The sequence below is a fragment of the Oryctolagus cuniculus genome, chromosome 5, assembly GCF_051225735.1.
Source record: "Oryctolagus cuniculus isolate XC-2025 breed Fujian yellow rabbit chromosome 5, ASM5122573v1, whole genome shotgun sequence".
Classification (NCBI taxonomy): Eukaryota; Metazoa; Chordata; class Mammalia; order Lagomorpha; family Leporidae; genus Oryctolagus; species Oryctolagus cuniculus.
The window spans coordinates 58,954,587-58,968,259 of record NC_142871.1 but is presented as its reverse complement, the minus strand read 5'-3'; the positions used below and the strand labels follow the sequence as shown (position 1 = coordinate 58,968,259).

Here is a 13,673-nt window from a genome sequence, read left to right as displayed (position 1 = left end):
GTTCCACTTTGGGTCCAGTTCCCTGCTAATGGCCTGAGAAAGGTAGCAGAAGATGGCTTAAGTGCTTGAGCCCCTGCCACCCATGTGGGAGACCTGGATGAAGTTTCTGGGCTCCTGGCTTTGACCTGGCCCAGCCCTTGCCATTCCAGCCATCTGGGGAATGAACCAGCAGCTGCAATATTTCTCCTTTTCTCTCTGTAACTCTGATTTTTTAAATAAATAATATTTTTTAAAAAACAGGAAAAGAATATCATTAATATCCTAAAATATAGTTTTTTCTTTTATTCCATAGTCTCTTTCTCAACTTGTCATACTGTTTTTTTTTTTATTTGCTAATGCTGCTGTGAGTTAAAAATTAAATTAAAGCATGATTTTTACCAGTCATCTTTAAGATGCACAATACCAGTTTGTAATGTAAATACTGCATGCAGTCACTGAAATTGCACAATTTGTATTTTATACATGCAAATGTGTTTTGGTCTTATCAGAATAGTGGGAAATTCACTCAAAATAATTTGGATGTTTTTATCTTTTTCTTGTTATGTGAAGAATATTGGCTACCCTTTCCTTTTTCCTTTCCTTATGTGTTATCACTTTCAGTCTAAGTGCTTGGATATCACAAGGATGTAACCTGAGAAAGAAAGGATAGGATGGGGTCCTTAGCCAGGCATGCTCCTCCAATACTGTTGCATTTTTTCTGAGTTTTGGGTTGAATGTAAAGTGGACTTTTGGGACTGCCAAGGATCTTGTTTACTCAGTCATGAATACAACACCCTTATCCTGTCCTTTGAGCTTTGTGAAACTAACTCATTGCTGGAGCACTTGAATTTCATGGTCACGTCCTGTTAGAGTCCACTTACAAAACAGAAGGTGTAACATAATATTGTTAAGAATTTAAAGATGATGGCAGCAGTGCATGAAACCACATGCAGGGCTGTCATGAGCGTGGCTCACTGTACAATTGTATAGTTCACCAAGCCAGCCCTCAATGGAACAGACACCTTGTTCAGAGAGGACTTAGAGATTCACACGATTTCTCCGGAGTTTCAGGCCTTCCAGAGCACGGAGTTCAGTCAAGAACGGCCACAGGGGAAACATGAACACTGTGTTTATCCCTGGCTCCTTCATCCCCATGGTGGAGACATTATCTGGCCTGTGGTAGAGCAGAGCACACGGAACAGAGGGAATAAAGGGCTGATATTATTTTCCTTTTTTGTCTATTTTTCCAGAGAATTCGGCCTCCCAGTTTTTAAAGTCTTTGTACAAAATATTTGACTTGATTGCAACTCAGTGCTTCTCTTGAAAAACAACGCAATGTGGATTCCTGTTCCTCTCTATATGGGTTCCCTTTTGCTCTCTGAGGGCGTTTAAGATCATCTGTGCTTTATGTACTGAGTCCTAATTTTATTATCTTTTTCAGTTTACCTGTTTGTGTTTTCTTTCAACTCTTTGGGGGAACCTTAATTATGATTATCATATTTTCATTTATAAGAGCTCTATCTTGTTCTCAAACTGATGAAACGTGTTTCATTGACAGAAGAGTAGTTTCTTACATTGTTGTGTTGTACAGTGTGGTTAAGAGGTAGACCTTCAGCCAGCTCATCTGCATTCAGATCACAGCTGTGCCCTGTTCTGGTTGCATTAAGTTGGACAAGTTACTAAATTTCCTCAACTGCAAAACAGGGTAAGACTTTCATCACAGAATTGAAATTCAATGATCCAATTTACTTAGAACACTCTGTGACCCATAGCAAGAACTCCATGAGCATTTGCCATTCTCCTGATCTCTCAGAGCTTATTAATCATAGGACTAAGTTACTTGTTTCTGATTTCACTCTCTCTCTTTTTCTGCATGTCTTTTATGTGATTTGGTTTGCATCTTGATGTTGTAAGATTTCTTCAAACATCTGGCGATCCTTGGCTGTCTATGCATAATTTAGAATGAATCATTAAAAAGTTGACTGGAATTTGTACATATACATCAAGGTGTTTGTCTTTATGGAATTCACTGTAGGATGTGCTTATAATTTATCTCCTTTCCTTTCCTTCCTTTCTTTCTTTTTTTTTTTTTTTTTTTTTTTTTGAGGACCTCATAATCAGCTTGTGAGTATCTTTTATCTAGAGCTATTCGATGTCTCCAGAGAAGAATTCTAGGGACAGAATAAAGCCTTCCAGTCCAGCAGTTCATTATGTGCTTCCATTAATTCCCATTTTAATCTTAAACTTTGCTGTGATCCTGAATTCTTCAGTCTGGGCCTTCTCTGATTGGGTTTCCTCAAAGAGCACATCTTTCATTTTCTTTTGGGAAATCACTGAAGGGATGATTACTTTTGCTATTTGATTGAGGAGGACAGCGGAGTCATCCAACTTTCTATTTAGACTATCAATGAACCAATGTTCAATTTCACACATAATAGTTACTTACCTGGAATCTTCAAGCCTTGACCCTTTTATAGGCACTGGGGGTAGTGAAGGCTCATTTTCTCTGAGTAACCCCTCAGCAAGCACTTAAAATTCTCTAGGCTTCTAAGATAGTTACGAGGTCTCTGTTCATGTTCCTCTTTCCACCCTCAAAAATTTTATTGAAACTTTCCATTTACCTTTTAGTTTTGTATCTTTTTATTCCCCCTTAACTATCACTTAAATGGGGTTCAAGGAGGTAGAGGGGCCTAAGGTTAATTTGCCGTGTTTAATTGGAATTCAAATCAATTTACTTAATGGGAGAGTTTATCACCTTTTTTCCCTGTAGGTACACATGAAGTACCAAGGAATTAGTTATTCTTAATAACTCTAGATCCTGTGGAAAAAAGTCATTTCAGCTTCTGGAAGCCAATAGTTTGCTTTTCAGACCACTAATTCAGGATGAGACAGTTTGCTGTATTTCATCAAATTATATCATGATCTGATCTTCAGAAGTCTCACATTATGGCTTTACTTTTTTTTTTTTTAAAGATTTATTTATTCATTTTAAAGGTAGAATTACAGAGAAGCAAAGGCACAGAGGGAAAGAGAGAGGTCTTCCATCCACTGGTTCACTCCCCAGATGGCCGCAACAGCCAGAACTGAGTTGATCTGAAGCGAGGAGCCAGGAGCTTCTTCTGGGTCTCCCATAAGGGTGCAGGGGCCCAAGGATTTGGGCCATCTTCTACTGCTTTCCCAGGCTATAGCAGAGAGCTGGATTGGAAGTGGAGCAGCCGGGATTTGAATTGGCACCCATATGGGATGCTGGCACTGCAGGTGACAGCTTTACCCACTTAGCCACAGCTCTGGCCCCTTACTTTTTTGTTCTTCTTCTTTTTTTTAATCTATACCACTTGTCTTGTTGTTCCTTGTCAAATTTCAGTGGTTGATTTATTTCTTTCATGATCACGAATACTGAAGGAATTAGCCAACACTATATGATAGGTATGATAGAATTTTCTATTGAGCTCTATGTATTTCTATAGTTTCTATATGGCTCTGTGATCACTTGATCTGAACCCAAGAGCTAAAAAGTGGTAGTCCAATCCCTTCAAAAATGTAAATGTTGATGAAAATGTACAAATATATAATAAGCCATTGGATTCCAAAGCCTCAGCCTTCAGAAAAGGAGACACTAATTCTTATCCTACTTAGATCCAGCCAAATCAAAGTTTTAGTGACTATTTTTGTAGGAAACTTTTTTATAGAAATAAGTTTTAAATACCAGGCAGGATTCCTTGTATTGTAAATGACCAAAATCAAACTCAAAGTTAACTCTTTGAATCCATGGAAGAATTGAATAATCAACATTCAGAGAGGCAGTTGATTCTCAAAAGTAACTGTGATCAGGGACTTTATTGCTACTGACCTACAACTTATCTCAGCTTTGATGCTGTGAATGTCACCATCATCATTTTTAGTTTGCTCCATAAAGAGTTAAATATAAGCCACCAATAGTTTGTGAGTTTTCTGTATCATATTGTCACCAAAGATTGACCTACTTTTAAAGTGTCAGTCCAAGAATATTCCAGGGAAAGGTTTTAGTCCTCCTGGGTCAACCAATTGGGCCATGGATGGGAAATGTCAACTCACAAGGGAGCTATTTTGATGCAGTAGTCTTAGTAACAGTGATATATCATTGGAAAAAGTTTCGGAGCAATTTCTTTTCTTAGTTCAAAATATATATAATACTATGTTCTTCATACACCTCAGTTTAAACTGTGGCTATTACAGGCAGAGAGAATCACACTTTCCATTGCTGTTTCACTCCTTTTTACTCTGAAATAACCAGCTTATAGCAACAAGGTTGGTAGCTCACTTTAAGAATAGAAATCGGACAGCACTTAACTGAATTTAATGCTTTCAACTGGAAAACTCACTTGGACAGACAGAATTAGGATCAAAACTGTCAAGGATGTTGGAATAGAAAATACTACAGCCTCAATAGAGCAAAATAAATATTTTGAATATTGGTGATAGTGAAATGTCCAACCCAAAATAGCTTCAAAACTTAATAGGTATCCATCAAATAAGTTGCTGAAGTTGGCTTTCTGATTGGGACATATGTGTTTATGAATTGTTTAACAAAATCACATAAGTTGATAAGGGAATATTGACATTTTGCCTCAGGATATTCAGTTTATCAGAGCTAATCATTGATATCTTTCAAAAGAATTGAAAAATATTTGTATTGGATCTCTTCAGGTTGTTTAGTTGTGACTTAGAAACTTTTACATTATGATTGTTTAATGTGTGGGCCAGCCGCACCAGTCAAACGGAACCTAAGGGAGGGAGAGGGACTGAAAAGAGGGACAAGAGATCACAGAGAATGGAGCCAAGACAACAGGGCTGATCAAGGCTCGTTTATTCCAATGTCTAGGTGGTGTTTATACATAACCAGCACAAAGAAGCACAAAAGATAACAACATAAATAAGCAACTTATCGGGGCCTCCGGTGGCACAGATAATTTTAACAGAGCGTTCTTGATTATCATCCTTCAGGATGGGAGTATGTGACTTTCTTATCCCAAGAACTCCACAAGCCAAGACTGGGCTTGATTTGTCCAAGGGCTGCCTACAGTTTAAAAAAAAAAATATGAGTTTAATCGACTATAAGAGCTTCTTTTCATTAAAACTTCAAGACTGAATTATAATTCCATGCAATTAGAGTATAAGGAGATTGAATTTTTTGCTTTGTGTATCTATGCAGGCGGCGTAGACCTGATCTGAATACCTAAATCCTACTAGTAGTTGGAAGCTTCCTGAGAATTATCGCCTTATTTTGTAAAGCAAGAAAGCATTAGGTCTATAAATGCAAGTTCCTAAAAACACTAATGGGGAATAGTCAGAAGCATCCCTACTATTATAGTGTTCTCTGCTTCAAAATTTTAGAGACTCTCTGACCTCAAATGGACTGCCTGATGATTCCAGGTAAGTTCACCTGTTTGTTAAGTGTTGTAAATAGTTACAGATTTAGGTACATCACTCTAAGTCTCCTATTCTGAGATGTTCTCTTTTGCATGGTGCATTAGTAATACCTTTTTAAGAATGCATGCATATTTAGGTAGATTGGATTGCATACTTGTCTAATATAAATGTAGATGATGGAGTCATTAGAGTTTCATTCATTTCAACTCACATCAAAATAATTGAAATTTAAAACATTCAGGGATGAGATAGGAGTAGGGTATGAGAATAGAAGTGTATGAGAGTATACCTTTTCCCATTTTTCTTTATTTGACAGGTAGAGTTATAGATAGAGAGAGAGACAGAGAGAAAGGTTTTCCTTCTGTTGGTTCACCTCCCAAATGGCCACGAAGGCCGGAGCTATGCTGATCCGAAGCCAGGAGCCAGAGTGCTTCTTTCTGGTCTCCCATGCGGGTGCAGGGCCCAAGCACTTGGGCCATCCTCCTCTGACCTCCCAGGCCACAGCAGAGAGCTGGACTGGAAGAGGAGCAACCGGGACTAGAACAAAGGATTAGCCTAGTGAGCTGCGATGCCAGCTGTGAAGATTTTATGGTAGAAGAAGGAAGTGCCGATCTGAAACCAAGAGCCAGGTGCTTCCTCCTGGTCTCCCATGCAGGTGCAGAGCCCAAGCACTTGGGCTATCCTCCACTACCTTCCCGGGCCACAGCAAAGAGCTGGACTGGAAGAGGAACAGCTGGGACTAGAAACCGGTGCCCATGTGGGATGCTGGCGCAGCAGGTGGAGGATTAACCAAGTGAGCCATGGTGCTGGCCCCACCTTTTCCCATATCTGATGCAGCTTTAGCTTTAGTAGCTTCTTGGTGTCCAGGATAGGGGAAAAATTTATAAGAGATGCTGTGAGCTATAAGTAATGTCCTTTGTTTCTTTGAGTACTGTGTTAAAGCTGAGAGATGTCAAAGTCACAATACACCAGACAGTGAAGAGAATACACCAGACAATACAATACACCAGACAGTGAAGAGAATATTCCAGACAAATGAGATAAATAATTTGACAGTCTATATTAAAGAAGCATTTATCATTGTGCTATAGTTTGAAGTACCCCAGAGTTCATGTGTTGGAAACTTAATCCTCAAACACATTGGTGTTTGAGGTGGGTCTTAAAGAGGTAGCTACATCATGAGGGCTTTGCTCACATGGATGGATTTACACCGCTATTGTGGAGGATAGGTAGTTATTGTGGGAATGGGTTCCTGATAAAAAGGTGAGTTCAGTCACCTTCCTTCTCTTGCTTGCATGCTCACCAGCCGTATGATGTCTTCTGCCCCTCAGTCTTGAACTTCCCAACCTCTAGAACCATAATAAATAAACGCTGTATTTTATCAGTTACCCAGTCTCAGGTACTCTGTTTTAGCAGCACAAAATGGACTAAGATGTGTTGTTTGTCTATGAATGTCTGCTTGTGATGGAGTGGAAGACGCTAGGCCAAGTGAAGCTGGGTGTAAATACATGAATATGTGTCACTGACTTCTGAGTGTGGGATTCTCTTAACCATATATTGGAGAGGGTGTGGTTCTCAGAATCAACGTTTAGGAGTTGGCATTGTCAGATATTTGATCTACATGGAAGTAGTTGACAGGGTGCCTGTAAATATTTCCTCTGTCTCAACTTTGGGTATGACAGAAGGATTGACTGGGATATAAAAGGCATGGAAAGAATAGTGAGCTTTGACAGATATGAGTACTTGGCATGGCTTTGCAGGAGCCCAAGCAAGACCTTTTTAAAAGGATAAATGTTCAGTGTCAGTGAAATATGTGAGATGAATATCAGGAGTGCTAAGCACTCCTTTAAAGATCTTTGTCCTCCCTACCGGCTTTGTTCTACCAAGTTCAGGGGGTTCTACCCTTTTTAGATTTTATTAGATAATACAGGTGGTTTGCAAATGAATATGTAAAAATTCCCAGTTTTTTTTTTTTTTTTTTCTGATTTATCTCAATGTTACCAGGTTTGGGCTAGGGTCCCTGCTGAAGGGCTGGGGCCCCGGACATCAGTGAACACTGGAAAAGGTGAAGGTCCCGCTTTCCCCCGGCTCAAGGTCCTCAACAACAGAATACTATGGTGAGTCAGACACTCCCCTGGGGAAAAAAACAGGCACCTTGACACTTTCCCTTAGAGGTGTCCCCTGGCTGTCACACACCTCCAGCTGAAAGGCCGGTAGCCATGAATCTTCATTTGCAGAATGCTGCTGGTTTCCCCAGATGTTTAGCAAAAACACTTCCTGGGATAGCCCCTCTCCACTCCTTCATGGATTTAGGAATATTCTGTAGTGCCTTCACATCTTGCTTCCCTTCTCATCTTCTTCACTTCCTGTTTTTTTTTTTTTTAAAAGATTCATTTATTTGAAAGAGAGAGAGAAAGAGAGAGAGATATCTTCCCTCTGTTGGTTCACTCCCCAACTGGCAGCAATAACCAGGGCTTGTCTAGACCAAAGACAGTAGCCAGCAACCTCATTCAGGTCTCCCACGTGGATGGTAGGGGCTTGAGTACTTGGGCCATCTTCTGCTGCCTTCCCAGGCTCTTTGAACATGGAACTAGATTGGAAGTGGAGCAGCCAAGACTTAAACTGACACTATAATATGGCATGCCAGCAAGTGGCAGCTTAATGCAGTGCACCAGAGTGCCAGCTGGCCTCATCCACTTCCCGTTGACTGTGCTGAGTGTGCCTCAGGTGCTGCCAGTACTGTAAATGAGGTAGCCCAGGGTTCCTCCAACTGAACAAGGGGTTAGTATTTACACTGATTAATAAGAGTGATTTAAGACCACTTTTCTCACTACCTCTAACCCATCCCATTCCACCCAAATCAAAGAAAGAATGGAAAGGAAGAAGGAAGAGAGGAAGGAATAAAAAGAAAAGAAACAGTCAGCCTTATTAACAATTTTGGTGGGTTCTCGCCATCTATTCAGATAAGAATTCTGAATATCGGCTCAAAAATAAACCAGATGACATGGTAACTTTCTAACGTTTTATTCAGTGAAAGAAATGCACAAGAAAGTGAGGGCTTTATTTAGGGGAAAAAGAAGTCTAGAAACTAAGTCTAAGAAACCAGGCAGAGAGCAGGCTGGAGCCACATGGAGCAAGTGTGCGGGCGGTAAAGCAGAGAGCAGGCGCCAGAAGCAGAGTGCCCAGAGGCCTGGGATAAAAAGGGAGGGACCTACCATGCTCCAGGCCTTTTATTTACTCTCAAAGGGGTGTGGTTACATATCTGATTGGCAGGTAGCATTCTGGTGAGGTCAGGTAGAGGCCTGAGATCACACATGGGGCATGGTCTCCCAGCTCACAAATCTAATTGATTTAATGCTATCTGCCTGCCTATATCAGAGCCAGGAGCTTTTTCTGGATCTCCCACATGGGTTTTCCAGGCCATAACAGAGAGCTGGATCAGAAGAGGAGTGGCTGGGACACAAACCAGTGCCCATATGGGAAGCCAGTACTGCAGGTGGAGGCTTAACCTACTGTTCCACAGTGCTGTCACCAATAAAATCATATTCTCATGAAATACTGAGTTTCATCAAACAGAAAACTAAATCTGTCGATCAATTTACTGCTATAATCTCTGAAGAACAAATCTGTGGTGAACGTGTGTCATGAGGCGGGTGGAAATAGGTTGAGAAAATAATCAGTGACTTATTTGAGCCGAGATGGCAGGAAAACACGCAGGGCTGAAAGGAATTAGGAAGATTGCTTATGCCTCATTAATAACCCTAATTCAGAAACATAAGATTAATTTAAAACAACTAACCTCTCTCTACTTGGGGCAATTTGTACCCATAGCTAGAGGTTAATTAGTTGTGAAAATAAAAGATGCCTAATGGCAATATGAGACAATATAATTCCATAAACCTGTTATCAAACCTGCCGGTCCTCTGTGAACTCAAACCCCAATGTCCCATTTTTTTTATGCTGCCTACCATGATTCTCTCTTTTCTCATCTTTTCCTCCATTTCTGCACTGCCTGCTTCACAAAGTAGAATATTGTCATACATTTGCAATTTTAAATAGCTATTGAGGGAAAGATGGGAACCATTCAAAAATTGAGTGAGTGCATAGTTAGAATATGTGTTTTTCAGGCTATCAGGCTATCTCAAAAAGTGGCAATTTATTACAATGCTACTAGTATGGCAGTAAGGGAAATGGGATTAACAAAGACTAAGAATATCTGGGTCGCACAAAAGAAATGGGAGCCATGCTTCAGCCACAACTTCCAGAGGCTGTGCTAGAAGTGAGGATCAGCCAGGTGAAGTAGGCAGGTGTCGCTCCTCCGCCCGCGGATGAACAATACCGGACGCTGCTGGGAGCGAACAAAGGAACTGTCCTGCTCTATCCCCCCTTTATAGTCCTCTCCCACCAATCTGTGCCCTGCTGGCGTTCCTGCAGTCATCACACCAATCAGGTGTTCTTCATTAAAACAATTCTCTGTCCACGCGCTAAGCGCGCCGTCCTCGTCCTCTTCCAATCAGAGGTTGGATCAGCTCCTGCAACTTCTAGCAGCCATGTTCTGTAACTTTCAATTCCGCATTCTTGTACTGCCTCTCGGCGCCATGTTGTGGGAGACGGGCCCTGCTTCCCACAGGCAGGCATACAGGTTAAAGTTGTTAAATTTGTGAACTGGAAGACCACGCTTTTGCCACGCCCCTGTGTGACTTCATGCCCCTACCTGATGCCTTTGCCATGCCCCTGAGTGGCCTCATTCCCCTACCTAGCCACAGCTGGGTGCCCACCAGCCAATCAGGTTAATTAACCACTCCCCTTTGGAGTGGGTTAAAAGCCGGGACACGGTGTGGCCCAGCCTGCTCTTTTTCCCTGGCCTCTTGCCAGGAAGGGGCTTGCTGTAGCCCCGCGCCTCCAGGGCGCATGGCCTTCGGGCCATGTGCTTTAGGCTTCCTGGCCTAGATGCTCATCCGGTGACTGGTTCCTCGTGCTCGGTATGAACCCCCATTCACTTCTCTCTCTTAAATAAAGCTCTCACTCTCCTATGCATCTTTCTCACTAAATAAAAGCTTAAAACATACCATGCTACCTCGTCTATTTGTGCCAGTATTTAGAATTCTTCTCTAAATACTAGGCAAGAACCCTCTCGGGCTTATTAATATTGGGGATTTAGTAATAAGCCTGTGGTGAAATTGTAAGGCACCCCAAATTCTAGTAGCACATGTGGCACCCCGGATAGCATTTCTAGAGAACTTTAAGGGGCCACATTTTAGTGTGAATTTTAGGGGGTCTTCTCCGATTTCACAGGTTTCAAGGCTGCTCTGGGGAACAGTATTTCCTGGGGCCCTCTTTCATTCTCTGCTTCCCTCTGATTTTGCCACTTATGCTTAACTACCATTCTCTATGCATGACTTTACCCCATGATATACGTTTTGCTTATTCAAAGTTTCTGCATATTTGTAATTTAGCTCCTTTATGGTTCCATTGCTTTATGTCTGCTTTGATGTTTTTAATCTTCTACTCCTGCTACTAATTACAGCTGTTTCTGTATTTCACACTAAAACTCCTACCACTTTAAAATTCCCGAGAAAGATGCTTTGATTGGACTAGACAATCACTATGATTCTTGTTGGGCAGGGCTTCTGAATCAGTAGAGCGAGGTGCCGATTTTGCTTCAGCTGTTGCTGATGTACAGGATTTCTTCAAGAGTAGGGAAAGAAACCCCACGTCTGCTGCCTCAGCAGGGCTGATGCTTAGTGGCTTCCTTTGTCAGACAACTGTTGGCATTGAGAAGTCAGATGGGTTAAGGGCAGTCAGTGGGAACTGGGGTGCAGAGTGCTTGGTTTCCCCCATGGCTTGTCTTTAGCGAGGTCAAAAGGGCCTGGCTGGCCACTCCTTGAACACTTCCAATTTTACCATAAGAATAGCAAGGGAGTGGTGATTTCATCCTTCTGAGCTCTCAGTTTACTGTAAACAAGTTACCTATCCCAGCCTTCTGATGGTTCTTTGAGCAAGCCAGATGGGATAAGAGATGGCAAATCAGGTCTTTTGATGAGTTTTGTTCCTATCTTGTAACTGAATGTCATTTTTTATTAGAGTCTTTGACTCTAATAAATCTTGGTTTTAAATCTCTCTGCTTGTCCGCTTGGAAATTCTTCTTCCATGTCAGACAAAGAACTGAGGTAATAATATTTTCTCTGCCATTGTTTCACCTGTAACAGCATCATAGGTACTATTACTAATCTGTCTGTATTCACAGAAGTCAGATTGTGCCTAGAAATTTGTACAACTTCCTTACAACAAAAATCCCCATATGGACAGTATCAGATGCACCCCCCCAATACACTGGTTAAATACTTCTTTGATTTGATAAATAATTATTTTGATTCACAGCAGATTTCTTCCCTTACTCCGTCCTGTCTCCCTCCTTCCTCCTTGGATTTTTATTTAGATTTACCTTATTTATATTCTACATCATTTTTAAATTGCTTGGTCATGGTAAATACTGTGGCACCTTTTCTTCATCCTTGAGGTCTCTCATTGCAACCATGAAGTTGCAAAGTAGAATGAGCAGGTTTCTATCAGTTTTCTAAAGCAAGACTTGCACAGGTTTTGGTTGACGGCTGTTCAATGATGGTTTTCTGGAGTATCATGTTCAATGTTAATGTTTCCAAGGCATGTCAACTGGCATTATTCTCTAGTAATTGCTTTATTTCTATAAAAAGCATTCATACAGCAGAATATAATAATAGTTTTAAAGAAAAAGGAAAAAAATTAAAAGCATGTGTATACATTTTTATGAATTATGTACACATTTATCTCTCTTTGGTTAAAGCTATGTGCCATTTATAAACTTTTCATTTCTTACTGTTTATAAAATCTGGATAATAACCCTTGGGCTGTTTCACATATTCTGTTCTGTTTTCAAAACATTCTCTTTCCATTAGGTTGAGCTTGCTTCTCATTCTACTAAGAAAGTGAAAGCAGTTAGAGGAAGACCCTGCATATTTTTACCCCTAAATTTTGAAACATATGTGGCTTGAACTCTACTACTATGCTGAACATGCTGCATAGGGAACACATTCCATATGACATTCTATATGAGGAGCACTTTTGGAGTATTTCTCAAAAGCCATGTTTCCTTGGTGTTTCCACATCCTCGCCGCATATTCTGTCTTTAATCAATTGTCATTCTGGATTTTGGTCCTCTTATGAGCTAATGTGAAGACCACCAATGACTTTCAGCCCTTGAATATATTTCAGTCTGATTTTTTGTCTAACTTAACTCCTTTATCTTTTTTATACTTTACTGACTGCTCTTTCTTCCTCTTTTTCTGAAGACTCCTTCTCTGCTTCAAAGAGCAACACTGCCTGTGTTAAAAGCCCAAATCTATTATGTACTAGCTAGTTTCTTAGCATATTAATGATGCCTCACTTTCCTCAATTATAAAATAAAGATAATAGTTTTTATGTCTTAGTATTTTTGTTGTGAAGATTAAGTAAGCTGATTAGGTCAAGTATTTAGAAAAGTTTCCAGTGAATAGTAGGATTTAATAAATATGCATTAATTTTTTACTAAGTGTTAGTGTTCCAGGGTTTTGTATTTGATTGGCCTTTCTTTTCTGCCTACCCAATCTAAGGAATCACTTCTAGTCTTTCTCATGCCAAGGTTTCTTGAAGTTCTTATCTCTAGCCCTAACTTCCTTTCTGTGGTTCAGATTCATATATCTAATTATTTATTTAGACTCCCCTGTTGGAAGCCTGGGAACCTTGGAACTGTTCTACATTCTACCTGCTTTTCTCTCTCCCTGCTCTGTTCCTCCCACAGCTACTCCCATGTTAATGGCATTGTCTTCTGCCTAATTGTTTAAATTAAAAAACCCAGAAGTTAGCCTTAATTTTCCCTTGGTACCATATAGCCACATAATCAGCAATAGTTCTATGCTGAATATTTTCTTTGAATTTGACCATCTGTTACCCCCTCCACTGCTTCCACTTTGGTTCAAGCCATCACTCTTGCTCCACAGTTTTTTCTTTAACAGCCATATTCTATCACTATCCTGCTGAAAACTCCAAAATCAAACAAAGCCCTGATTAGGTTCCAGAGTCTTCCACGATGTGATGTTCAATTTCTTTTTTTTTTTCCCCCAGAAATCTTTTATTTAAGGTATATAAACTTCCTGCATTTTACAAATACAACTTTGGAAACATAGTTATAGTGATTCTTCCCACTATATCCACCCTCCCACCCCATTCCTACCCTTCTTCCTCCTCCCTCTCCTATCCTCATTCTTATT

The 13,673-nt window shown here is 40.5% G+C and overlaps 1 long non-coding RNA gene across 2 annotated transcripts in view; it reads left to right on the top strand.

Moving 5' to 3' along the window:
- Positions 1-10,203: 10,203 nt before the first annotated feature.
- The window catches only part of LOC149126514 (uncharacterized), a 33,670-nt gene continuing 30,200 nt past the window's right edge, over positions 10,204-13,673 (top strand). For both annotated transcript variants that reach the window (XR_016233796.1, XR_016233795.1), the window contains exon 1: positions 10,204-10,370. This is a non-coding gene — a long non-coding RNA (uncharacterized LOC149126514). The remainder of the gene's footprint in view (positions 10,371-13,673) is intronic.